The 25,940-nt window shown below is 36.2% G+C and overlaps 1 protein-coding gene across 2 annotated transcripts in view; it reads right to left on the reverse strand.

The window, feature by feature from the left end:
• LOC128856895 (pleckstrin homology-like domain family B member 2) overlaps positions 1-25,940 on the reverse strand; it is a 101,760-nt gene that overhangs the window by 38,322 nt on the left and 37,498 nt on the right. The gene's annotated exons all lie outside the window — the stretch shown is intronic.

The following is a 25,940-nucleotide window of genomic DNA, read 5'->3' on the forward strand; positions in this document are numbered from 1 at the left end:
GAAAATTTCACACTTCTCCAAGTAAACATTGCCGTTTTTTACGTTTCCCAATAAACGGACTTAATGAGAAATAAGATACAGAGACATATTTCTGTGGACTTTTACCCAATCACTTTAGCAAATTTAGCATGTTTTGATTTAAGGCCAATAAATCCTGATCTTATAAAGAGTAATTTAGTAACATTAATCAACTTAATTAGATGATTTCATAGAACCCAGCAACTTAGTGATAATTGATAGAAAATAAATACTACGGCGATTTAAATTGTTTAGTAGAATTCACAAAGATTTATATATATTATTTATTTATATCTGTATATATGGACATATACAAGTATATTTGCTTCATTTTTAACACTCAATGCGACTTGAACATAGCTTTTTTCACTGTAAAAATAACAACAACAACGAACGTACATAAAAACCGCACAACAAATTTTCATCGAATAAGAAAACTATTTTGCCAACATTTTGGATTTTTTTTAATGCACCATTTTATTCTAGCACACAAAGTATCAAACTTACAACAACAACAAAAGTTATTATGCATAAAAAAGGCTATGGGGCAGTAAGCAAACTGTCCACATATCCAACGTTTTGATTTTAATTAGAGAAAAGTTTCAAAGTTGCTCGCAATTTTACGTTTTATTAATTTTGATTCAGTTGAGATATCAAATTTGCTCCGGTGTACTTTAGAACCATTCCGATGTAAACTCTAAATTGAAATAAATACGAAGGTGCAAAACACGGAAAACAAGCTACAGCGAAGGGAAGGTACGCACAAGAGAAAACGGGGTTGAATATGCATTACAAGTATACATACATACCCGTACATACATAGGAGAGCCACAGCTGACTTAGTGACAATCCCGCCAATTGTTTACTGGTCTGGCGCAAAGCGCAAACGCAACGCGGTTTCAGATAGACCTATTCGAAAGGGGAAAAAATTAAAAAGAAACGCACTGCAGAAAGAAGTTCAGCCATGAAGCCACTATCCAGTTGCGCAATAGTTTCAAAATACTCCCTGCTCACATAAAAATGCTAAGAGATTAAAGAATGAATGACAACGCGAACATGGAATGGTGCAGTCAAAAACGCAGAGTGGCAATACAACAGTGGAGAGAAGACGCGTATTAGGAGGAAGCACAATGTAAAATTATAAAATTACTACCTGCAGACAATATAAAAAATTATATACATATACATATTTCAGCTTAAATACTTGATTTAACGCGTTTATATGAAAAATTGGTGACAAGAATATTTTACTAAGCATGCGACTTAATACACAAGGAAAGTTTTGAAAAGTATAAAATCATCACTAGTGAAAATTATTTAGAGCTGCTTAATCGATTCGGCGCCAATTTAAAAAATTTGGCAAGGAAGATTTCTCTTCAAGGGGACAAGGGGGGGAAATTTCAAAAAACAGTTTTTTTGTTTTTTCGATATTTCAAAAGTATAGTATCTTAAGAACATACTGTGAAATTTTCATGCGGAAATTCCCAATATTATAGCTTCTACAGCCTATTAACTATGTAGAGAGCGGTCCACGCACTCCTATACCTCAATCTTTAAACTCATTTACCTCGAAACGACTTTTTTCGGTCTAGTGCTGTCAAAAAAAAAACTATTCAACCGATTCGTCTGAATTTTAATATGTTGTTCACAACATCAACGGTCAAACTAGAATCATATTATTATTTCATTAATTTCGTATTTTTTTATTAAAAACCTAAAACAAAAACCGATTTTTAGAGTGTCAAATTCAAATTTGTCAAATTGTCCTTTTTTTATTCTAGTATGGGACATAGCTACAGTCATACTGATTAATACTTTTTTTATTTTTGTGTTTCAGATAAATAGAAGAGCCAAAATGAACAACACCGTTCAGATCCAATTTTTCGGGAGGGTCAACTTTAGCGCCATTTTTTAAATATTAAACTTAAGGCACTTTTCTGGTCTAGAATTTCGAAAAAATCGATTTTTCTTTTCATGTTATGACAGTTTATACTTTCAAAAATATACCTGCAAATTTTTATATTGAAATTCGTTGTAGTTTAGACGTTACAGTCCCTTAAAACGAGACGGGTTTGGAGTACGACGCCTAGGTATAAGCGCGTTAACTATTTGTTCCGAGTTGACGTTGGTAATTTCTCAAAAAGTACTGAACCGATTGATTTGAATTTTTAATATGTTATTGAGTAGACTTGTGGCTCTTGCGGGTAGCAGAATTATAATTTTATACCGACATACATATATCCTAATGAATAATCGACCTCATTTTTTTTCTTCAGACGTACCTCAGCAGCCCAATCAGTTACGCCAGTGGCATGTGTTACGTCAGGGGAAGCAATTTTTTTTTATTATCGTCATTGAAAAAAATATTTTTTTTGTAAATAAAGAACTGAGCTAATGAATAAAAACGATTTTCAATTGATACCGATTGTTTTTCTTCAATTCCAAACGCCTTCAATTTTCACGCCTCTAGACCAGAAAGGTGCTTTAACAATTTTTTTTTTTTTTCATTTTTGTATGTAAAAGAAGTTAAAAACAAAAAGCATACAAAATTTAGTAAAATATGAAGAAGAGATTTGGGTCGAACGAAGAAGTCATCGATAAAACTAACGACTATTTTGACGAAACGTGGTGAGCTTACCAATTTTCGTATTTTTGTTTTTTGTAATTTCCTCTTTGAGAAAGAATTATGTTAAATTATTAGAAATTTCGCTTATTAAGGTCAAGGTCAGATACAATATTTGTACAGATATACAAGTTAAAACACTCTCCTTCTCCCTATTTTTTGACAAGCACTCTAGCTGCGAGTTTGATAGGCTCCTCAGTGTGTAATTGTGTGAGTGCTTGGTCTTTTTACTTGAGCTTACTGGCGGGGTTGATATGCCAAATTAGAATTTTTATGGTAACATTAAAAACAATAGAATATCGACAAAAAAATTAATACAAAATAATATCTTTGATTTGGAAAATTTACAATAACAAATATATTTCTCAGCTATAATAATGTTTTTTTATTGAGAAATATCAAAATTTAATCATTTTTTATACAACAATGTTGCATAAAAGAGGGTTTTGAAATCAGATGATCACAACTGTGGGCATTTTTTTACGATCAGCTGAGAGTGTTTTTAGGTATGGATCTGTCCAATGAATACAATACATGAAAATTCAAATGTGACATTATTGTTTGAAATTGACTGAATAACAAAAAAAATCTGGATCGCAAATTAACCTTACGCCATGAATTTTTTACGCAGCATTAAAAAAGAACTGTTAGCCACTTCTGCATACTTATTTAAATTTTATTTTAGGTTATGTTTACCAACCATTTCTGCACTTTGGTTGAAAATTACAAATACTCCAATAAACCCCTTTCGTTCTGCTTTAGCAATTTTATTTTCAAATAACTTTTTTACTAAATAAAAAAATTACCATTGCGAAAATTATACATCTTCCGTTAGGTAAATTAATTTTGCGCCACCTTGTATATATGTATGTTAGGTCAATAAATCCTGATATTACCAATTGAGTAACACATACAGAACACGTGAAATGTACCTAATTTGTTTTATGAAAAGCAAACACATACAGTTGTCCACAAAATAGTAGGAGTGCCGGCACGAAGAATGTACATGAATGTATGTATAATTTTTTGTAAATAATACATGTAAGTGACGCCGCACCATAGCGGTACACCTAACTGGACGCTAATAATAAAATATGAAGCAAAATTTTGCTAGTGGCGTTAATCGGGATCCCCGATTTAATTCGGAATTGACAGTTAAACTTAAAATCTATTGAGAATGAAAAATAATGAAGCTTTTGAAGAAAAGAATAAGAAAAACTGGATGCAATGCTAGTTTGCACTAACACGTTCGAAATTACATTAATTGTTTTGATATTTCGAACCAATTGGAAAAATTGCAATTTAAGATTTTTTTAGTATCAGGGCAGCTGATACCTGTATTTGTTGCCTGCGGTCCATATTTTACTGACAAAACTATCCAATAAGCAAATTAGCTGTTCACTAATCCGCGTAACAACCGTCGGTCACCCTAAAATTTTAATCAGAATCAATTGCGCCGGTAATCCCGATTATCGCCGCCGGTTGTCTAGGCTATAAGGATCTCATAGACTTTATGCCACAAAACGTGATGCAGTGCTGAAAAACCGAGGCTATTCAACGAAGTATAGTATTAGTCTTTTTTTTGTATTGTAAACCTTTGAAGGCCTTTTTTGGCCTAACAGTTTATAATAATATTTTATTATGTAAATTGCTCCTATTTTTATGTGGAACTAATTTTTAATTTCTTTTACTTAAATTGAAATTTTATTTTTTGTTTACTTTCGATTGAAATATGTGAACTTATGCCAAAAAAATTAAACCGTTGAAAATTTAACATTGCATATTTTTCATGCCGGCACTCCTATTATTTTGTGGACCACTGTACATATTTGTGTAGCATATTTAATGCGGCATCGCGGCAGCTAATAAAAACTGTACAAACATTTATCTCGATAAGAGCGCTTGCGTAAGCGCCAATGGCATCATCCCTCATGCTGATGACTCATACTCAAAGGTATGGAGACAAACAAAAAATACAGGTAGATATACTGCAATTCCCAAACAAGCAAACTATGGTATATCTAATCCAAAAGGTAAGTAGTTAAATACACAAATGTCGTAAGGCTAAGAGCTAGAATTCAGTACCATACATACACACATACATTAGTTCATTTGTATGCAGGCAAGCACGCGAAGGCAATGGCCTGGAGTAACCCAAAACCCAAGCAAACAAACATTCGGCAAACATCTGAAAAGTAGCTCTAATAAATGTTCATCTCTTGCCAAGTATAAAGGCTATCAATATTTCATGCATCCATATGTATGTATAAACATTCATACTTGTACTCGTATACGTGCGTCTGGCGGAAGCAATCATTGTTGCAGAAAATTATTCTACGCGCTTATTGATAGAAATGATTTGTGGAGCAGCAGCAACACGTTTCAGAACGGCACGTGCCGCCTTCGGATCTGCTGATGCTTCCTGTCACGCATATCAGCCCCTAAGCTGTGCCCGCTTGTTTACACAAGGGAGCAGATGCAGAAGTAGCGAATGGTGAATTGGCAAAAGTGTGCGATACACATATGCAACGCATGCATGCAGCGCACATGTGTATGTATATATTCACCCACATGCACTCCAAATGTAAAGAATAAGGTGCCATCTGCTCTTTCTTTTGTTCGCTACCATTCAAAATCAATATTTGCACTCAGCAAAAGCGCACCACTCGGTTCGATAACTATTGAGGTCGCATATAATTCTTACTCATGATTACTAGAAATCGATATATGAATCAATTCCATATTATCTTCTAAATACATATCAAACATACATACTTATGTATGCACACACATATTACTATGTTTTTTAATTAAAATTGTTAACATATAGTTTACAAAGCTGACGCCATTTTCGCATAAAGCGGTAATAGCTTTAACATTTATTTTCATATTTTTCATGAAAAAAAAAAAATTCATTTATTTTAAATGCCTAAGGTTAAGGCAATAAATAACATTGATTTTATTTAACTTAGAAATGCAAATCTACGAGTAACTAGTAATGTTTTTTATAAAATTACTAGCGAGCCCGTTGTAGTCATTGCGACGGGCGTCAATTATTTTGATGTACATACATACATCCACACAAGCTGAATTGATTGAATGACTGATGATGTGGTAGAATCGGCGAGATCAGTCATTTTGAAGCATTGTGACGTCATGCGCAAAGCGATGGATTGTTTGGAAAACGCATTACTCAACCTGTTGGGAATCGATTTTGAAATGCAGTGATGCCAATTAAATTTCAAAAAATATGGTGCTACCGCAAAGTGTTTGTGCTGTCGCAGTGTGAACTGTCAAAAAATAATCTCAAAAGGTTTATCTGCAATTTCTTTGGAGAAATAAATAGTTCCTTTCGCAATTATTGCTCCTACAGCTAACAGAAGTGTACGCGCCAATCATTTATTTATTGTATTATTTTTCTAAAATTATTCACTTTGAAAAACTTGCTGAAAGCGTGTTCCTTTCTACGTCTGACGGTTCGTTTATGATACGACCGATAAGAGCTTGAGGTAGTAGTCTGGTCAAATACTCATTTTTATAGATATTTTTTAGGAAGTTTTTTTTTAATAAAATGCGATGGTTTTGATTTTATAGCCAGAATGACAAGCTTACAGAATAATAATCAGTTTAACCTTTATTTTCTTAAAAAAAAAAATCCTAAAAAATATCTATAAAAAATTGACCTTGAAGAGAGTGGTTTAAAATTTGAAAGACCGTATTCAACATATTTGTCCCCTAGCGACTTCCTTCGGTTTCCAGACCTAAAAAAATACGTGGAAATCATTTTTCATCAAATGACGAGGTGATAACAGCTGTAGAAGCGTATTTTGCAGACCTTCCAGTTTCTCCCTTCAATAATGGAGTTCATAAATTGGAATCTCGTTAGAAGAAGTGTATTGATGTTCAGGGAGCTATACAGAGTAATAAAGTGTATTTCAAACCATAAAATTGTGTTTTTCTTATCGAACCGCAAAATTTATTGAACAACCTAGTATTGAATATGGCTAACATCTCTGTTTGCTTCTTTCATTTACGAATCATCTGATTGTTTTGACAGCGTTCAAAGCGCCCATTTGGCCATACAAGTTTTCAAAGCCAAGTAACGCCGGCCTGCAATGGGCCAGTAACCTATAATATATGCAAAAAAAAAATACATAAATCAATCGAAAAACCTTCTGTATTTCCTATTTATTCAAATAAGTTTGTCAAAAGTTCAGAAATATTTAAAAATGTATTTACCAAGTACAAAATACGTATTATGTGCCACACAAAGCTCGCGTCTGCCGCAAACTAACTTTCGAATAAGTGAATGCTGTTTTACTGGTAGTTACATCTAAGGCAAGAAATTAAAGCTGACTATATGGCGATTTCTTTGGCACTTGGGCAATGAAATGTGATTGACTTTCTTCGATTAAACTACTCATGCCAACATAAAACACCTATCACATTGACACGCATTTTCCAACGCACCATAACCAGTCTATTATGGATGTGAAAATTCAATTGATACCGGTCAAATATGGTGCAAATAGCCGGCAATGCTACCGAGTATAGTTGGAGACGTGGGCCACTTTGTATTGATAACACGCCGGACCAAATGGATGGCAAGTATGTAGGTAAACAAGCCAGGCTACTAAACGTACATACAAAACAGGAAGTAATTTCACTTTCAGCAAACGGGTAACCGAATGTGGTTACGCTTGCATTTGCGCTACTCGTAGCTTTGATGCAAACAGTTATAAGCATTTATGTTTGTATGTGCATATAACGCGACACCTCAGGGAAAACTTGAACGTGAGACCAACGTTGGTATTAGGTACGTCAATTCCGTGAGCCCGGAATCCCGGCCTTTTTTGAATTTTGAAAACCCCGGGACTAATCGATTCGAGTCACAAACTTTTCATTACAAAAATTCACCTTTTTTGGACTTCAAGTGTTTGCAAAATTTTTTTATAATACAGCTTAGATTGTATTAGGTAGGGAAAAAAATGTTTGCGCAAATGGTGTAACATGGTCGATCTTTTGCTCCTGGGCGATGCTACGACTACTGACATGCCGGTCAACTTGGATTATTTCAGTGATTTTATAAACATTTATATACATATAAATCACAATTCACAATTTCAGCAGCCTGGCTTGCATTTTCGCCTCTACAAAGAAAAATTGTAAAATGTACCGAATTTTCTTCATTGTTAACACCCTGTAACTCACAACTGAATGGAACAAACAAAAACAGCAAACGAATTTATTAGTTTTGACAACGACCATAAATTTTAAATTGTTTGATCGATACTTTACGAGATATCGAGCTATCTACCGCGAAAATAATGGATTTATTTTCCCCCAAATTAATATTTGGCGGGAAATTATGTTTTTAGAGTGCGAAAAAATAACAGCCAAAAATTGCCGATTGTATAGGGTTTTAACTAACAGTTTGTAAACTTCATTTAATAGAAAGTCGTAGCATATATGATATCAGAATAAAAAATAAATAAATAAAAATATGAAATACACGAACGGTAATCCCCAAAATTATTATTTTTTTTATTACTTTACTCGTGCAGCAAATGAGTGATTTGTACTTGGTGTGCCCAACGGATGCACTTTTAGAAAAACATTTTTTTAATAGCGGTCGCCCCTCGGCAGGCAATGGCAACCCTCCGAGTGTATTTCTGCCATGAAAAAGCTCCTCATAAAAATATCAGCCGTTCGGAGTCGGCTTGAAACTGTAGGTCCCTCCATTTGTGGAACAACATCAAGACGCACGCCACAAATAGGAGGAGGAGCTCGGCCAAATACCCAGAAAGGGTGTACGAGCCAATCATATTTATATATATTCGAAAGGGCCGAAATTATCTTTCGCCGCGGCTGCAAAAGTAATTTAAAAATCAAAAGGGTTTGTTGTAATGTGGAATCAGCGGTATAAGGTGTAAAAAAATGTAATTTAAAAAGTATCAACATCATCGAGCGTCGAGTGAAGGAGGCGAACATATCCTACCATCGGACATGATCAAAGCCACTGCTCTCAGAAAAACACATTGAGAAACAACAAAACAAGAAAATGTCCTTCCCAGCCCCCAGACGCTAACCCCATTGAAAATGTGTGGGGAACTATGAAAACGAATCTTGCCGGAAGGCCAGTCCATGATTTAAAGCAACTCGTGCGACAACTTCGCAAAATCTAGTCCTGTTTGTCGACGAACTACGCAGAAAAGCTGGTTCAAATCATGAAGAAGATGCCAGGCTATACTCGACAACAATGAAGACTACACGGTTTATTGAGTAATTGCGACTCGTAGTTTTGTACATACTTTCATGTAAAAAAATGTAAAATATATATCTTTTATACTTCATGAATAATCGCGGTTCCTTTTTTCTGACACAGACTGTATGTTCGTACATATATAGCAATAGAATTTTAAATGAGTCACATTGACTCAGTCCGTAAGTCTAGTGTTCATTACAATAAAATAATATTTTTCATTACAAAATGCATTGTTTAAACGAATTTTACTCAACTTTTCTTACCTGCAGAGTAGTTCAAAAAAGGCAACTTTAAATATACGCGGGCAAAAAAAACTGATCTATGACCAACAAATTCTTTTGGGACTTTGTTATGGGAGGTGTAAGCTCTCATTTACTTTCGGTTTCATCAAATAAATACGTCGAAACTTGTTGCACTGTGTTATTATACATTTTTCCAACAATAAACATATTTTATTTTCGCTTATTCTTTTTTTCTCAATTTTATGTTGTTTGGGTGTAGACAAGTGAGTAATGGTTGCGGAAGCTATGGAACGTGTGTGTGAGTGCGTGCATTGATGCGACTTTGGTCCCATTAATCATGCAGGGCGACGCTACAGGTTCAGTTACGAAATCTACATGCGTTGCAAGCGCACAGAGTGGCGACTAGGCCATTACTACTTTCCTATTAATACTGCATTCTTTTTTATTTACAATACTTAATGCACGATTTCTCGTGCATATCTACTTTTACCAGTTTCGTTTTTCCATTGCTCCTCTTAGACTATTCATTTGAGCGCCACATGCAGAGTTATGGAAAATTTGGGTTAAGCTCTTTAAGTGGTGGCATTTATAAAAACGAAAATGGTTGGGGTGTGGTAGGCGGTAAGCTGCACATTAAAGCTTGTAGGCGGCGCAAAGCATTAACAATTAAATATGATTGTGTGAGTGAAGCATAATAGACAAATCCTCGTTAAAAAGTAATAATAACAATAAAGGTGCACTGAAAACTTAAAATTTTCATTGCATAATTAAGTGATGAATACTTTGTATGCAATTGCATTGAGTACTTTATGAATTATGTAAAATACAAACAGTTGCGGATTCGGCCGATTCACTTTTGGAAATCATTTGTTCAGTGAGTTGATATTTTCATCTAATTTAAGGGACACAAATGGCTTGTGATATTTTTGTGCTAAATTGTTCAACGCCGTATCTTTTATCAACATTCGAGTAGTTTTGAATCAATTAAAAGCAATAAAAACAAACACACTTTCAATATATCTTCAAAAGTTTTCGAAAACACACCTACGCCGCAACCTCTCATAAGCATAATTCAAAATGCTCCACGCAACGCATAGCATATTTTTGTCACACGGCAACACTTTTCGGTTAAGCAAACATTTCTAGCTTTTATTATTAAACTTTTTTTCCGCTATGTACATATACATACATACATATGAACATATATAAGCACTTATGTACATTTAATGCACGCTTATGATATCTACGCACTTTAAAAAATGTGGAACATAGGTAAATGATAAGATAAAAATAACTTCAATAACAAAAAATAGCTTCAATAATAAAAACTTAATTTTTATGCTCTTGCCCAAAAGCCTACGAAATTAACAAAAATGAAAGGGTGACTCAGTTGGGCGGTGCTCAGTGATCAGCACTTATATTTGTATGTATGTACGTATGTAAGTTAATTCCAAAACTTAATTTTACTTTTTACTCACATACATACAAACTGATTTTTGAAATTAATTCTAATTGAGTTTTTAATTGGGAACAAATGAGGAAAATATTAAAAGTATTCGAAAATCGCATAATCAGCCGCTACTGAGTTGTCAATTGGTTGTTCAGCAGTCACGATTTGACTTCATTGAATATATATGAAAAATTGGATTGGCAGAATGGGCTACTATAAAGCCAGTTGTTGCAGTTCATAAAGCCCAGCTATTGCGGTGTAATCACCGATCGTCCAGGGCCAGGAAACAAGCTGCTTCGACAGGCTGGGTCCAGAGAGTGAGTGGGTTTGAGAGGGTATCCGAATAGGTGGTTAGTATCGTGCGTGGTACCTTCACATGCCAGACACTTATTGAGTATGTCGGGATCGATTCTGTAGAGGCAGGAGTTTAAGCTGCTAAAATATCTCGTCCTTAGTTGAGCCAAAGTTACGCGGATCTCACGAGGCAGCAGAAGTTATTCGTCTGCCATTGGATGTGGTTGGACTCGATAACGGCATTCAGGGGTCGGGAATTTAGGAAGGCGGTGAGAGTATCCCGATGAATGCCGTTAGATGTCTCTCTGTATACTATCCGATCCAGTAGTTGTAGTCGTTGTTGTTGTTGTAGCAGCACAAACATTCCTCACACTAACATACGGGGAATGCTGCTGGAGTGACAGTCCTTGGCCGAGTCGTTTCGGTAACATAGAACCGACTGTCGTGGAAACGTGTTTTGTAGTCGTGTAGTCGTGTTTTGTTCTGGATCTCCCCGGTGTAGTCGGAGAGATGCCTCCTGACTCGCCTGGGTGGTGGCTCAGGCTCTAACAAATGTCTACAAGGATGATTCCTACGATAACAGCCAAGCTGGAATTGCTTGCTGAACATTTCACTGTACTCCTCAACCGGGAGTATGAAGGTGTTGGAGGAGGCATCCCGTAGTTATTTTGAAGCAATATTTTGGCAAGTCTGGAGCTTTGTCCACTGCGAATCCCTAGAACCTAGTATCGACTAGAGGGGCGCAATGTAATTCAGTACCAACCGGCCAATTGTCGCTAGCAACATTTTTTTGTCTTTGCCATCTGGTGGTGGGAGGAGATTCGAGACATAAAAGTTGAAAAGCGAAGGTGAAAGGACTCCACCCTGCGGCGCACCTTACTTTATCCTCTGTTTTGAGTTGTGGACTATAAGCCAGGCGTGGAAGTCAGTTGAATAAAAAGCATGAATTCAAAAATAGTCATACGTCTTTTATTTATAAAAAGAATAATATAAGGTTTTCGCTATCGAGAGATGATTAACGATTTTTTATGTCCGGAATTGTATGGTATTGATCTGGACAACGTTTATTTTCAACAAGACGGTGCTACGTGCCACACAAGCAACAAAAACATTGATCTTTTACGGGAAAAGTTTCCGGATCGTGTTATCTCTCGAAGAGGTGATCACAATTGGCCACTGAGATCTTGTGATTTAACACCTTGTGACTTTTTTTTTTGGGGGCCACGTGAAAGAGAAGGTCTACCCCAACAGCCCAGGGTAGATTCAAGACCTCAAAGATGCAATTCATGAAGCTATCGAGAATATAGGGCAGCTACTTTCCAATTCGGTTATGGAAAATTTTATGAAAGTGTGATCGTGGTGGTCATTTGCCTGATGTTATTTTCCACTATTAACGGCATACCTTCGTCTTTATAATGAAATAAACATCCGATTATTTATATTAAAAAATAGCATTTTTCTTTGTATATCAAAATAACCGCTTTTATTAGATAACCCCTTAATTGGTGCGTACACCTCTGTTAAGTGTTTGGCCGAGCTCCTCCTTCTATTTGTGGCATGCGTCATGATGTTGTTCCACAAATGGAGGGTCCTACAGTTTCAAGCCGACTCCGAATGGCAGATATGTTTTATGAGGAGCATTTTCATGGCAGAAATACACTCGGAGGTTTGCCATTGCTTGCACTCCCGAATGATAGTCACGCACTAACACAGTCGACTACGGCGGCTGAATTATCATATTTATAGTCTCATTAAATTGATGGACCACCCTGTACGTAAAAAATGGTATTTTCCATTTTATTACCTGATTTGCTGTTAATGCGAGTAATATTAATACTAATAATCCATGATAAAGTGTAGAATTTTAGGTCGTAGCGCCTGTACAGTTGTAGAATGTGTCGAATTTATAGACATTTTACGCTTACCCAGACTACAAAAAGAAGATAAAAACCATTTTAATTGTCGCTCCACAAAAACAGGCTCAGCCCACAAAAAACGATTTATGTACGTATGTATGTATAATTTATGTAAATGAAAGTTTGAATCAAAAACACATTTACGAACTAAAAGTCGTAGTTATTGTGCCTTAAAAGCGCATTGCCACTTCATGACTTAAAATAGAAAAAGTCACTCGACAAACATGGGTGACAAAAGCAAAATAAATACATAAAAGAAAATAAAAAAATCCAAACAAAAACTTTTAGCAACTTAGTATAAAGCATCATAACCATATAAAAATTAGATTTCACAAAACTGAGGTAAAATTTCGAAAATGAAGCCAAAAAATGAACAGTTTCGCGCCAATAAATATTTTTTACTTCGGTTTTGTTTGGTGAGCTGGTAGAGCAAGAGATGGCCTCACATAGACCGAATGCCTCGATATTTCTATCAGAGACATTCACGATCGTTAAACCTAATTTCCCGAACCAGCCGCAATGTCAAAGAGAAAACGATCTTTTCTCACTCTTTATTGCCCTCCGACTACAAAACTTGCAGGAGTCCTTCACCGAGTAGCCTGGATTTGAGCCTTCCGAGTGCCGGGAATCCCCATAGTAGTTCTCTAGTTCCCATTTCCTGCACTTTGTGTTTTCAGTTGAGCCCGAAGCGTGTGTGGTTCAACTAGAAAACTGGCAAACGGTTTGTATCGTTTAGATTTGCATTCAATTCCACGCCTTGCCCGTTGATTGGTAGATGTACAATTCATGTTATCCTGTATTTAAATGCAGAGGAAAGAACAATTTCAACGCAAGTTCGTCGTTCAAAAGCTCCTTTGGATAGATCGCCAACCATCTACATATGCCTTTCGCCTCCCGAAATCCAATAAAATGCAATGTACAATTTTGGAAAAAATCAACCTTTGTTCGCTTCCTTGTAATCTTCAAAATCCTTGAATCACTGCTATGAGTGAACAAAGCCTTTATGGCCAACTGGCCAGTGAAGTGATGTAAAGGTTTAAACTTCGCAATCCTTAGAAATTGAAAGGTGTTGCAGAGATCCGGCAAGCTTAAAGGTTATGCTGATTCCCAATCCGTCCATCTACGCTTAGTAGTCCCAGGAGAACTTTCAAACATAGGCACAGGGGTGTGGTTGTTGTAGCAGTTCATCAAGCCCTGACATTATGGTGTATGTCCTGACGTCATCGTCTGTTTCATGTAACGATAGACCCAGGAAGCATGCTGTTTCGACGGTTTGAGACCAAAGAGAAAGGGGTGTTAAGTAAGTGGGTTTAAGAGGGAATGTTAAAAGGTGGTTAGTATCGTGCGTGAAGGTACCAGATGTCAGACATATACTGAATATGTTGGAGTCGATTCTGAAGAGGTAGGAGTTTAAACTGCTACAATATCCTGAACGTAATTGAGCTAAAGTTAATTGGATCTCACGAAGCAGCTGAACCTCTTCGCCTGCAATAGGTGGTTATTGGCCTCCGATAACGGCTTTCAGGGTTTGGAAGTTTAGCAAAGTGGTAAGAGTCTCCGAATATTAAGAAAAGCGACGGGTGTTTGGTCCCAGTATACATAGTTTTGCTGCTGAGCGTATTTTTAATCACTGCGCCATATGAAATTGCATATTTTGGCACATAAACATAAGAAAAATTGAAACTATTTATGAATTATTGGCAAGACACTTTTTTGGCAACAAATGGCTGCCAACTTACCTTGCACTATAACAACCAAATAACGCGCAGTGAAAACGTAAAAAAATAAAGAACAAAGTACTCGTAGTAGGTATATTTGAGACATATGTAAATGCAAATATAAATGCTCTACATTTACAAATACATACATACGTACAAGGTGTGTTACAAAGTAAAGTAGGTGTGTTCCAAGGTAAACAGGACTATTTTAAAATGGATACAGAAAAAACGTGTTCGGACTCAACCCAATAATTTGCACGATCTAATAGCATATCGAAAGATGACTTAGATCGTCAGCCGGCACGTTCCTCAAGATATCGGATTAATTAAGCCTCTTGAAGGCTTCAGCATCAACAAATCTTTTCCCTTTCATCAGGAAATGCAGTTTTAAGAAAAGAAAAAGTGCAAAATCGGGCGAATATGGCGTGAAAGTGATGGAAAGTTAAATAACGATTTTTGGTAAAAAATATTGGTCACAAGTGATGACTGACAAAATGCCAACTTGTGGCGCAACAAATTGCAGGCTGGTTGTTCAGTCATCGGCTGGCTGAGAAGCCATTCATTTCAACAAAAAATATAAAGGCCAGACTAGAAATTGCGAAAGCTCACCTTGATTGGACGGCCCAAAAATAGAAGACTGTTTTATTCTCGGATGAATCGAAATGCATTATAAAAGATTCGATGGTATAAGACATGTGAGAGGAGCGAAAGGGCATAGGCTCAACCCTAAGTATTGCATTGCAACTGCCAAAAACGGGGTGATAATATAATGGTATGGGGTTCTTGTTTTCTGGACAAGGGATCGGATCAGTTCATCGAATAAAAGGAAAAACGGACCCATTCACGTACACCGAGATTTTACAAAAGAGTTGCTGCCACACGCTGAAGAGGAGATGCGATTAAGCTGGAGGTTTCAACAGGACAACGATCCTAAACACACGTTCAACCATTGTAAAACTTGGTTGCGACGCAGCTGACCTCAACTCTTATGAACGATCGCCAATATAAAAATTAATAGAGAAAATTATAGGACCAAGGACGAACTGTTGGAAGTTGTAAAAGGAGCATGGGAAGGCATATCGCAAGATGTTATTGATAACTTACAATCTGCAATGCCTAAAAGATGCGTTGCAGTCATCCAAAATAAAACATTTTATACTAAATATTAGCATTGAAACGTATCCATGTACCCCAATATAGGGGGGTCTTTAGTTCTTTCCTTTGATTTTTTGACTACCACGAACTATTTTATGTTAAACTTTGAAAAGAGAAAAGGTCACAAGTATGCTTTTATAGTATGTATATTAAAAGTGAATATAAAAAAAAAAATAAAATACAAAAAAGTTCTGTTTCTGATTTCATTATTTTGAGAAAACCAGCGACAAAAAATTTACATTCTATATTAGATATAAGAAATTATATTCAGGATGTTGAGCGGGATTATATTGAAAACTAAAAATAAAAAACCATACTTTTCATTACTTAAGCACCATAGGACGTGAAGTTATCAGCCGTCCCTCGTACATATGCATACATCTTTACATAAAAGTTGAAATATAAAACGAAAGTGTTATTTATAATTCATTTAATTCATTTACAGAGATTTTGAAAATTATTCGCTGTTGTTTGGTTCTGAAAATGATAATTGAATGGCGGTCATGCATCATAAATGAGTGAAAGTCAAACGCGATATTTCTACTCACATACATGCGTGTGCATGGATGTGTGTAGGCACATAAGTACATATATATGTAAGTGTGTGCGCGCATAACAAATGTTGTCTAGCATTGCGGTGTGATCCAGCAATTAAAAGTAGCCGGCTAATTGACGCAAAGTTGAAAAATGAGTTCTTAAGCTTCGCCAAGTAATTAAACGATATTTGTTAATTAGTGTGATAAGACAATTTGGCCAGAAGTACACACGCACATGGGCAGGCAAGCCAACGATAATTGGAAGAGAAATAATGTGCAATGTGTGCATATCTCGTTACTAAGGCAAAAACTGGTTTAGAGAAAATGCATTCAGAGATTTCTCCATCCAATACGTAAATATTTTTTCATGAGCGCTCTGTAAGCCCATTTTTAGAAGTACATGCCTACATATGCGTGTATGTGTGAAGCAAGGCGTGCATGTGTACCATATAAGCGTTTAAACCTGTTAGCAACTTGGCTTAAAAAAGTATTTATTTCTAATTTTAAGAAAATGCCATAAGTCACGCGACCCAGTGCAAATGAGCTGCATTTCTATACATATTTTTAAAAGTGCCCTTACTGTCCAACCGTCAACATGCATTTAGGGGTGTCTACGTAGCGCCCAGCAGGGTCGTTCATTCCACCCAATTTTTTTTTTTTTTGTTTTTTTGTTTTATGTGAGCTCTGACTATTTTTGCATTCACACACGAAAATATTTTTGCCATTTACACAGGTATTCAAACTCATACATACGTACACATCTACGTACATGCAAATATAATCGATTAGCACGTTTCGCGCGAAATGCACAAAATAATGCGAACAGCCGTCATTTTCTCGAAGTGCGAAAAATAATAAATAAATGCTCACTGTACTTAGCAGAGTGCATATATAAGAACATATGTACACATATGAACGCGGCGCCCAGAAATAAATCATGTGCGTACATATATAAGAATACATCAGATCCCTCTGCAACGCCTTGATCAAAAAGTTACCGAAACAACCGCCAGGTGACGCTAGCTCATTTGGTTGCCACATCTGTGAATTACATTCCTACCGAATTTTATCGCCATTTCTTGACATTTGTAAAAGTGACTCCGTCTTGAGTAAATCTACCTTTCCAACTTTGAAAATGGATTTAAATTTGCAACAACGCGTTTGTATTAAATTCTGCGTTAAAAATGGGTGCAATGGTGCGAAAACCGTAGAACTGGGAAATAGTTTCGGTAATGATATTCATGCGAACTACGGACGCTAAAAACTACTGACATTAATCAGTTAATAGTATTTGAAAGAAAAATATATGGACCCGTAAGTCTGCAAGACGGTACCTATCGAATTAGATATAATCATGGGCTAAAACTATTAGCAAAAACCGAAACTGAGATAAGATTTATAAAATCTCAGAGGATAAGAAGGCTCGGGCACGCGTTTGAATGCCCAAGGAGAGAACAGCTCGATAGGCAGTTGAATTACGGCCTGTTGGTGGCCGAAGAATTGGGCGCCCCAGACAGAGATGGCTGGAAGACGTGGAAGTTGACCTTGAAAAGCTAAACGTTCGGCGGTGAATGGAAGTAGCCTTAGATAGAGATAGATGGCGCAAGGTTGTGAATGAAGCACTGAACCATTGCTAGAACTGTGATACTAAGAAGAAGAAGAATGATATTCTATAGAAACCAGCCGATTAGGACTTGAACATTGAACGCTGAAGACTTGAACATAAGTTATGAATACATTCACGACGTTGAAGTGAAGGGACCGCGTTGATATCACTAAAGCCATGAACCAAAACTAAACAAACCGTTTTCAATCTAAAACGAAAGCGACCCTCACTATCTTTATGGATTACAACGATAATGTACACAACGAATTTTTACCAGATCAGACAGTTAATAAGAAATCTTATTTGGGCGTTATGAAACGTTTACGTGAATCAATTCGTTGATTTTGCACCATGCTAACGCACCGTCGCACAGAACCCTCATTATCCGTAAATTTTTTATCAGAATGAAACGAATACCCATTACGGCGAACGCTTTTTAATAGCCGCAAGAGATTAATAGAACAATCGAAGACGGCTCTGATGTTGTACCGAAAATAAGAGTTCCAGGAATATTTCGAGAGCTGGATCAATCAAACGCTGGAATATGTGCGTTGCAGCTGATGAATTGAAATTTGTAAGCACGAAATAAATTCTTAAGTGAATTCTAAAAATAATTGTTTAATATAGTTTTCACCTAATTCTCTTCTTAAACGAATTTTTTGTGTATACTGGCAAATTACCTTACAAAAACTTACACCCCAAAAAAGTTCGCAAATGGAATCAGCAAATGTATTTTCAAAATTAGTCTCAGTGCTTCGCCAATCCCGGCTCAGCAAGTAGCACTTACAGAAGTACTAATTTAGAGGTGACTCATCAACTAAATATTCACACCGACAAATGCATCGTTTGGTGTGGTTTGTGTGCCGAATGCATCATTGGTCCAAACTTTTTCAATGGTTAGCGATACAAGCGTCAATCGATTCGTATTGGTCACATTTGCCTTCGTTAATACATCACAAAGAAATGTATTCAACTCATCCCTCGATTTATACGCTAGAATGGATTCTTGGAAAAATCGTGCAAAACGAAACCGTGTAAAACGAGACACAGAATTCTTACAAAGTAGACGGATATGTTCAATAAACCTGAAGACCGTGTAAATCGTGTAAACAATAAAAGAATTCAAAAATTAACAACTACAACTTAAAAATCGGAAATCAAAATCAGCCTTTACTCTTCTTCTGAGTTTTGTAAAGCTAGATTTCTTCATTTCTTTGGTAAGGGTGGTGTAACATCACTATCTAAGTCACTAACAGACGTTTTCCATAGGTTCTGCTTCACTAATTGGATGTTAGCTACATTTTCCACTTGGTTACTAAAAGTTTATTTACTTGTGGATGGCACGAAACCAGAGATTAATATTTGCTTACTTTGCCGTGTTTCTATAAATGATATTGACTTAGTGCACTACTTATTGTTCTTTGAAAATTCAATGCTTTCTCAGTATCAGGATCTATTTTGCAGTTCTCTGTAAGTTTGCAGTTATCCACCTCGTCGTAGCCCTTCTCCAATTACTTCTGCTGCAAATTCTTCAGCCTCATTATTCTCTTCATATCTTCGGGAATTTTTTGTAATACTAATTCCACGAGATTCGCATCTGAAATTCCCTCAACCTCAAATAACACTTCAATATCTGGAATATTGGGCTAAATGACATAATGCAAAACTATCAGAATGAGGCCAAAACAAATTTTTTTGTTGTTGTTTAAAAATCGTGTAAAAGCGAATTCGTGTAATTCAAGTACGGGGCAAATCGAGGGACTGTTGTGTATGGCAATTTCAACCGACCCGCACAATGGACGCATCAGATTGTGAAAGGGACAACACAAAGTAGTAACACAACGACCCAACCTCAGTATGTCGAAAATTTCCTGTTGCAATGAATGCATCGCCACCACTCCAATAAACTTTAATAAAATTATTTTAAACAAACTTCCACAATCCTTGGCGAGGCATAGAAATTACCACCTGCTGGATGTTCGTTCAATTACAACAGATACTTTGGTCGTGCTAGAATAGAAATTGCGTTCGTTGAGTTTGATATTAGCCCAGAAAATAAATATCTTCAAATACCTACAAAAGTTTCTATATTTAACACAACGTGTGCCTACAGGTCTGTTGAAAAGTATTGAAAGCAAAATTAAATGAATGTGAATTATTAAATGAAATACGTATTTTTTGGTTCAATATACTCTCCCTCAACTTCAATACACTTATTTCAAAGATCCTCCAATCATTTTAGATTTTCTATATAATGCTAATACGGAAGCTCTACAAATACTGTTCCCCAGCTGCTATAGCTTTTTCGACATCGATATTTTGACGTTTTCCACAGTTAAGCATTCAAGAATCGACTGTTTGGCGGATTTTACGTGATTATGGTGGTAGGTAGGTAGGTATAGTGGTTGTCGGTTGACACACCTAGGCCTGCTGTAGGCACATAGTGATACCACCAAGGCTGTCCCCTCTCCTCACTCTACATTGTCCTCATTGAACCAACCTGTGGCTTTAATATATCTAACAAGACTCAGGGAGCCATGCACCCGCATAGAAAGTGTTCTATAGTCTCTTCTTCTTCAATGTCGTTACAGCTTCTGCAATAGTCATTATAGGGCGCTCCCAGTCTACTGGCATGCCTGCCAATCAGACAATGCCCTACCCCGAGAAGATTTCTCATGTTTTTCCTGTTTATTTCAACAGTCGGTTTGTGCGGCCCATGTTCCATTCCGGCCACTTCATTCTACTAGTTGCACAGGTCAGGGACTGAGACCATAGCCTGTTGGCAGGTTTATTACAAAGTACTGTGATAGTTCTGTCAAAACGTCGATACATTCTTTTACTTCTTCGAGTTAATATTAGACGATTTTAAAGCTTTCAGGGCCGATTGACTTTCTGAATATATGTTTATATCTCTTGTTGTGAGGACTCTTTTATTTAGGGCTAGCAGGCCTTCTCTGAATGAAGGCATCTCCTTTAGAATGAAGGCATCCGACTACTTGATCATTTAGCTTGGAACCATCAGTATGGATGCTGATTCCGCTTCTATTGTCCATTACCCCATTGTCCCAATCTTCTCTCGTTGGGAAAGTTGTGGTAAAGGATGTGTTTAAATGCAACTCTACTGAGCTACAAAAGTCTCTCGTTTGATGTAGGAAGGGGTATTCGTCTAGTATTCTTGCGCGACTCCTTCTGCTAGTGGCTAAGTTAGAAGATTCTCTTAACCTAAGTGTCGATTTCGCCGCCAACTGTTTGCTGTAGGCCTCAATCGGTAATAAATGCAGCATGATATTCGACGCGGCCGTGGGCGTAGGCTTTAGTGCCCCACCTATGCAGAGACTAGCACCCCTTTGAATACTTTCTAGGCGTTTTACTGTTGTTCTTCTCTCAAGTGTTGGCAACCAGACTAAGACACCGTATGTCATGATAGGCCGTACCACTGCTGGGTATAGCCAGTGTACTATTTTTGGGGTGAGGCCCCATTTTCCCCCACAATTCTTTTGCATGTATAGAGTGCTGTGGCTGCTTTTTTTATGGGGGGCATTCAAATCATGTTATTTTTCACATATAATTATTAAGAGTTCTATCCTGAAAGAATCTAAAAATTTACTTTTTTTGTTTTAAAACAGGATCTAGGAACAACATCTTTTGAAAGACTCTTTATCTGAGATGCCTGTACTTGTAGTATTAGCAATTTCAGCTAAGTCACAAACAATAACAAAAACGTGCTCAATGATTTCAGATGTACTTGCGATTTTTGAAAATCCACTAACTGGTTCGGCTTGTCCTCTTTTACGGTCTTCTAAAACCTATCGATGCACAGCTGACATTGAGGTAAAGAATTCCTTTAACATTTTAACCATTTCTTTTACGAGTTTTCATTGGCAAACCTTCTAAAACAAAGCATTTTATCCACGCACAATTAAGGTACTTTCCATTGCAAAAATACACCGCACGTTAACTTCAAGTGGCTTGAACAAAAGAATAAACTGATGGATCGAGATAAAATTTTGTGTGTTAAATGAAACATGGAATGGCGTATAAATTTTGAATCCACTGCTGAGCAATGGCATCGTTTTCAATACTTTTCAACCAACCTGTACAAAGAAATGTACTCATAACTACATAATCTCAAATAATTTATTGTTAAGTGGAGAGCTTAGGTGTTCGAAATTGTAAAATTCGCTGAAAATTGTGAAATTAGGTAAGGCAATAATTCGTAGCAGAAATTCACGATGTAAAAAAATGTATGAGAGCGTAAGTTTCCATTTTTTTAGACAAGAGGCTCATCAAATAGTAGAAGTATCAGAGATCTTTTTCAACTAATTCGCCACTCAGGTATGCAGTACAAAAATTGTTTGTGTTTGTCAACCTGGGCAGTTCAATTTAAAAAATTACAAGCATTTTTAAGCGAATTAGTGCTTACTTACAAGTGCATGGGTGTTTGTTATAGAACACCTATAACCCTGATAAGCGTTTAGTGTTCGAACGACATTCTACATCTAAGATACGTACAACAAAGAACATTTCTCTATCCTGTAATTGAAATTTCAATTCGTTCGATGGGTAATGATGTCATTTGCTATTGCATGCATTTTTACTGCACTCAAATAAGTGAACAAAAAGAAAAAAACATTTATGGTTGCAATTTATGTATTTTACGAATGCAAAGACTGTCGTCATACTTCAAGCATTAATTAAAAATGCAAAAAAGCAACGAGACAGTAAATAAATAAATGAAGTCATAATGGAAATAAATTAACAGTTAACAATGATATGCAAAACGAACGAGTCCAAAAAAAAAACAAATAAAAAATAAAAATTTACAAATTAATACTAGTGCTTGTATGGATGGGTGTACATATGTACATATGTATGTACGGCGTAGGCAGCTTGAAGGCAGACAAGTGAGTAAAACTTTGTGTAGGCATGCCGATAAACGTGCATACATACAGACGTACATAAGTAAGTAAATACGGGTCAGTTAAGTGGGGGGTGCTCCAGACATGTGGGACTGCCGCAACAAAACTACGGACTAGCTAACTGCTATATATCTATAGTATGTATCTATGTATGTGTGTAGTACACTCTCTAGTACCCTACCAGTTGTAGTCCAAAAAGAGGGAATCATTTGCAGTACTTTGCCATGAAAAGTCAACAAACTTTGTTCATACAATGGCTTACCATAGGAAGAGCAAAAATTAAATTCACTTTACCCATATGCGCACATAGTGGGTGTGCTATTAAGACCGCCTCTTTGGAACTTAGCGCCATATTTTGTGTCTATCGTACAGCTTTGTTGTTGTAAGATCGCCCATAAATTTGTTAGCGAATACTGATGGAGTAACAGCGTTTGGTCGAAAATTAAAGCGTATCGTTCCAATAACGTCGATTCGACTGTAATCGTGTGAGTCGCACAACATTATTCGATAGCTGTTATGTACCTATGAGCATTGAAAATACTACATGGACATAACGCTTAGGAAATGTGAAAAGCCACTAGGAAAATTTGGAATTTCGCCGACACGGCGTTTAAGACTCGCCAGGTGTCTCTGCTTTGCGCGCACCTTTTCCAATTTGTTACGCCAATCGATGACAGGGTTACCTCCACTTGGTCCTTCCATTGGAGGCATGGTCTTCTCCTACGTCGTTATACTCTAACTTTCCATCTGAATGCCTTCTTTGCTGGAGCTTTTGCATCCATACGCACTACGTGGCCCAGCCAGCGTGGCCAACTATGTTAACATCGTCGTAGAGCTCATATAGCACGTGGTTCATTCGGAGGTAGTAGTTATAGCAAACTCGAAGAGGACCGAAGATTCTCCGAAGTAGCTTTCTCTCGAATACCCCAAGAGCGTCGTTATTAAAATACAATACAAAATTCGGCGCAACGTTGATTAAATTGACTTGGCGCTATGCGAAAATGTCAACAAAACAACCAACGTCATGAAGTGATAATGGACTTGTCCACCATAACCTTCATTCATATTGTTTTTGTATTTATATTGCTCATTTTAGTAAAAGCCTTAAAACTGTTCAGCTGCGCACCACTGTTTTTTGTTTTTGTCAAATTAGAGAAAATAACACAATCTTAATGGGATACCCTATACTGTTGTACGTACAGAGAACTACACAAATATACACAAGTTTTATAGAGGTATACTCGTATTGGTATGTCTTTTTTGCGTGCAGCTGTGCACACTGCGCAGGAATTTAATTAATGTCTCAAGCAGTTTAAGTTGCTTTCTTAAAACTCAAATTATAAACCATTGCAGAGAGTTTAATGAAAAAGACCCCTACCAACTTCGGTCAAATCGAAATTATAACATTCTGTGACCTTTTGCAACCGTTTGTTTTTTTATCTGCTGATCTGAGAAAATAATCACAAAAGTGACTGAAAGGTAAAAAAACAAGTACAACAACAACGGGCGCGTAGTGACACTTTATATGCTCAGTTTATGTTTAGTTAAAGACTTTTAATTGCCCTTCAACTTTCAGGCCACTTTATTAGGCCACCAATTTGTCACCTAGGCCATGTGGGTTGACTCTTCTGGTCTAGCATTGTTGCAGCAAGCCAAATTACTGGCCTTTGTTGAAAAATCAGCTACGATTGACGACTTGAAAGTCAACATTAGACACGTTAGTAGCAAGATAAAGCCTGTTTTGCTGGAGAATGCGGTACAATATCTACGCTTTCTACTTGCTAAAATTTCTAAACGGCAAGTGCCTCTTAAATAATAGTACTTACAAATGGAAGTGATTTTTTAATAAATGAAATGCAGCAATTTTTATCGTTTCAAAAGGGCTGTTCTTATATCATTGGGGCTGATCATCACCTGCTTTTGACCAATTTGAATTAATATCTAATTATCTTGCTTTTTATTCCGCTACCCGCTGTAGCCGAATGGGTTTGTGCGTGACTACCATTAGGCAGCGCTCGACCTCGAAAGAAAACTAGAATTAAACCGTTTTAAATTTCGTAACATTTCATAACATTTTAAATTTTGTACAAAGTTTGGAACTTAAAGTTATATGATTGGGTTTTTTTGTACAATAAGCTATATTTTTATTAAAAAAATAAAATAGTAAATAGCCATTGTTGTGAACACAGGTGTACGAGTATACAATATAACAAGGGAGGCCAAAATGCGGTTCTTAGAATAAATATTTATGGCTCTCGATAAATGTTCCCGAGCTCCCTTTTAATTGTTGTGCTATTATATTGTTACAAATTTGATACGTTTTTATCCAAATAAAATGTCTCACAATAAATCATCTGAATCATCTGAGCAGTGAATTGCTAAATAAAAGTTACAAATTAATGGCAACACAACTTGTTTGCAGAGGAAAGATAATATAATACCTGACCTCTCACAGTGTATATTTAATTTTCAAACTAAATTACAACATTTTCAAAAGAACAATAAAAATAAAACATTTTGCCATTTTCCTCGAATACAAAAAATGGTTCCAATATTAAAAAAAGAAAAACTCAACGAGTATATAAAATAAATAGAGGGAATATTGACGGAATTCCAAAATAGATTTCAAGGCTTGAAATATTTTAAACCGTCTCTTGATTTTTTCCTCCATCTATTTGAAATTAACATAATTCAAGGTGAGTTTTCATTTTCCGATATAATTATGACCCAAAAAGCATTTGGAGAATTAGAATTAATAGAGATGTAAGAACATCAAACTCTACAATTCAAATATAAGTCGAGAATCGCAGAATGCTGAATTAAAAACTCAGCTTGTCGAATTAAGGGGGTATTCTGGTCTAGACGCCTTAATTTTAGGTATTTTTAAAACTAAGATAAAAAAAATGAAAAATATTTTTACTATCCATTTTTTATGCTTTTTATTAATATTTGAAAAGTATAAAAAATTAGTAAAAACAAATTAAAAAATCGTGGAATTACAGGCCGGTGGAGTGGGGCTACATAAAAAACGGTGCTCCATGGTTGAAATAATTCCAACCCTTGTAGTGATCTAAAACAAACAAATTAAAAAAATTCTTCATTAGTTAGGATGTCGCTATCGGATTACGCCAAATCAAAGAAAAAAAAATTCACAAAATGGCGTCAACTTGAAAAAAAAAGTTTTTTTCCCGTATGGGC

The sequence above is a fragment of the Anastrepha ludens genome, chromosome 3 (genome assembly GCF_028408465.1).
Source record: "Anastrepha ludens isolate Willacy chromosome 3, idAnaLude1.1, whole genome shotgun sequence".
NCBI classification, from domain to species: Eukaryota; Metazoa; Arthropoda; class Insecta; order Diptera; family Tephritidae; genus Anastrepha; species Anastrepha ludens.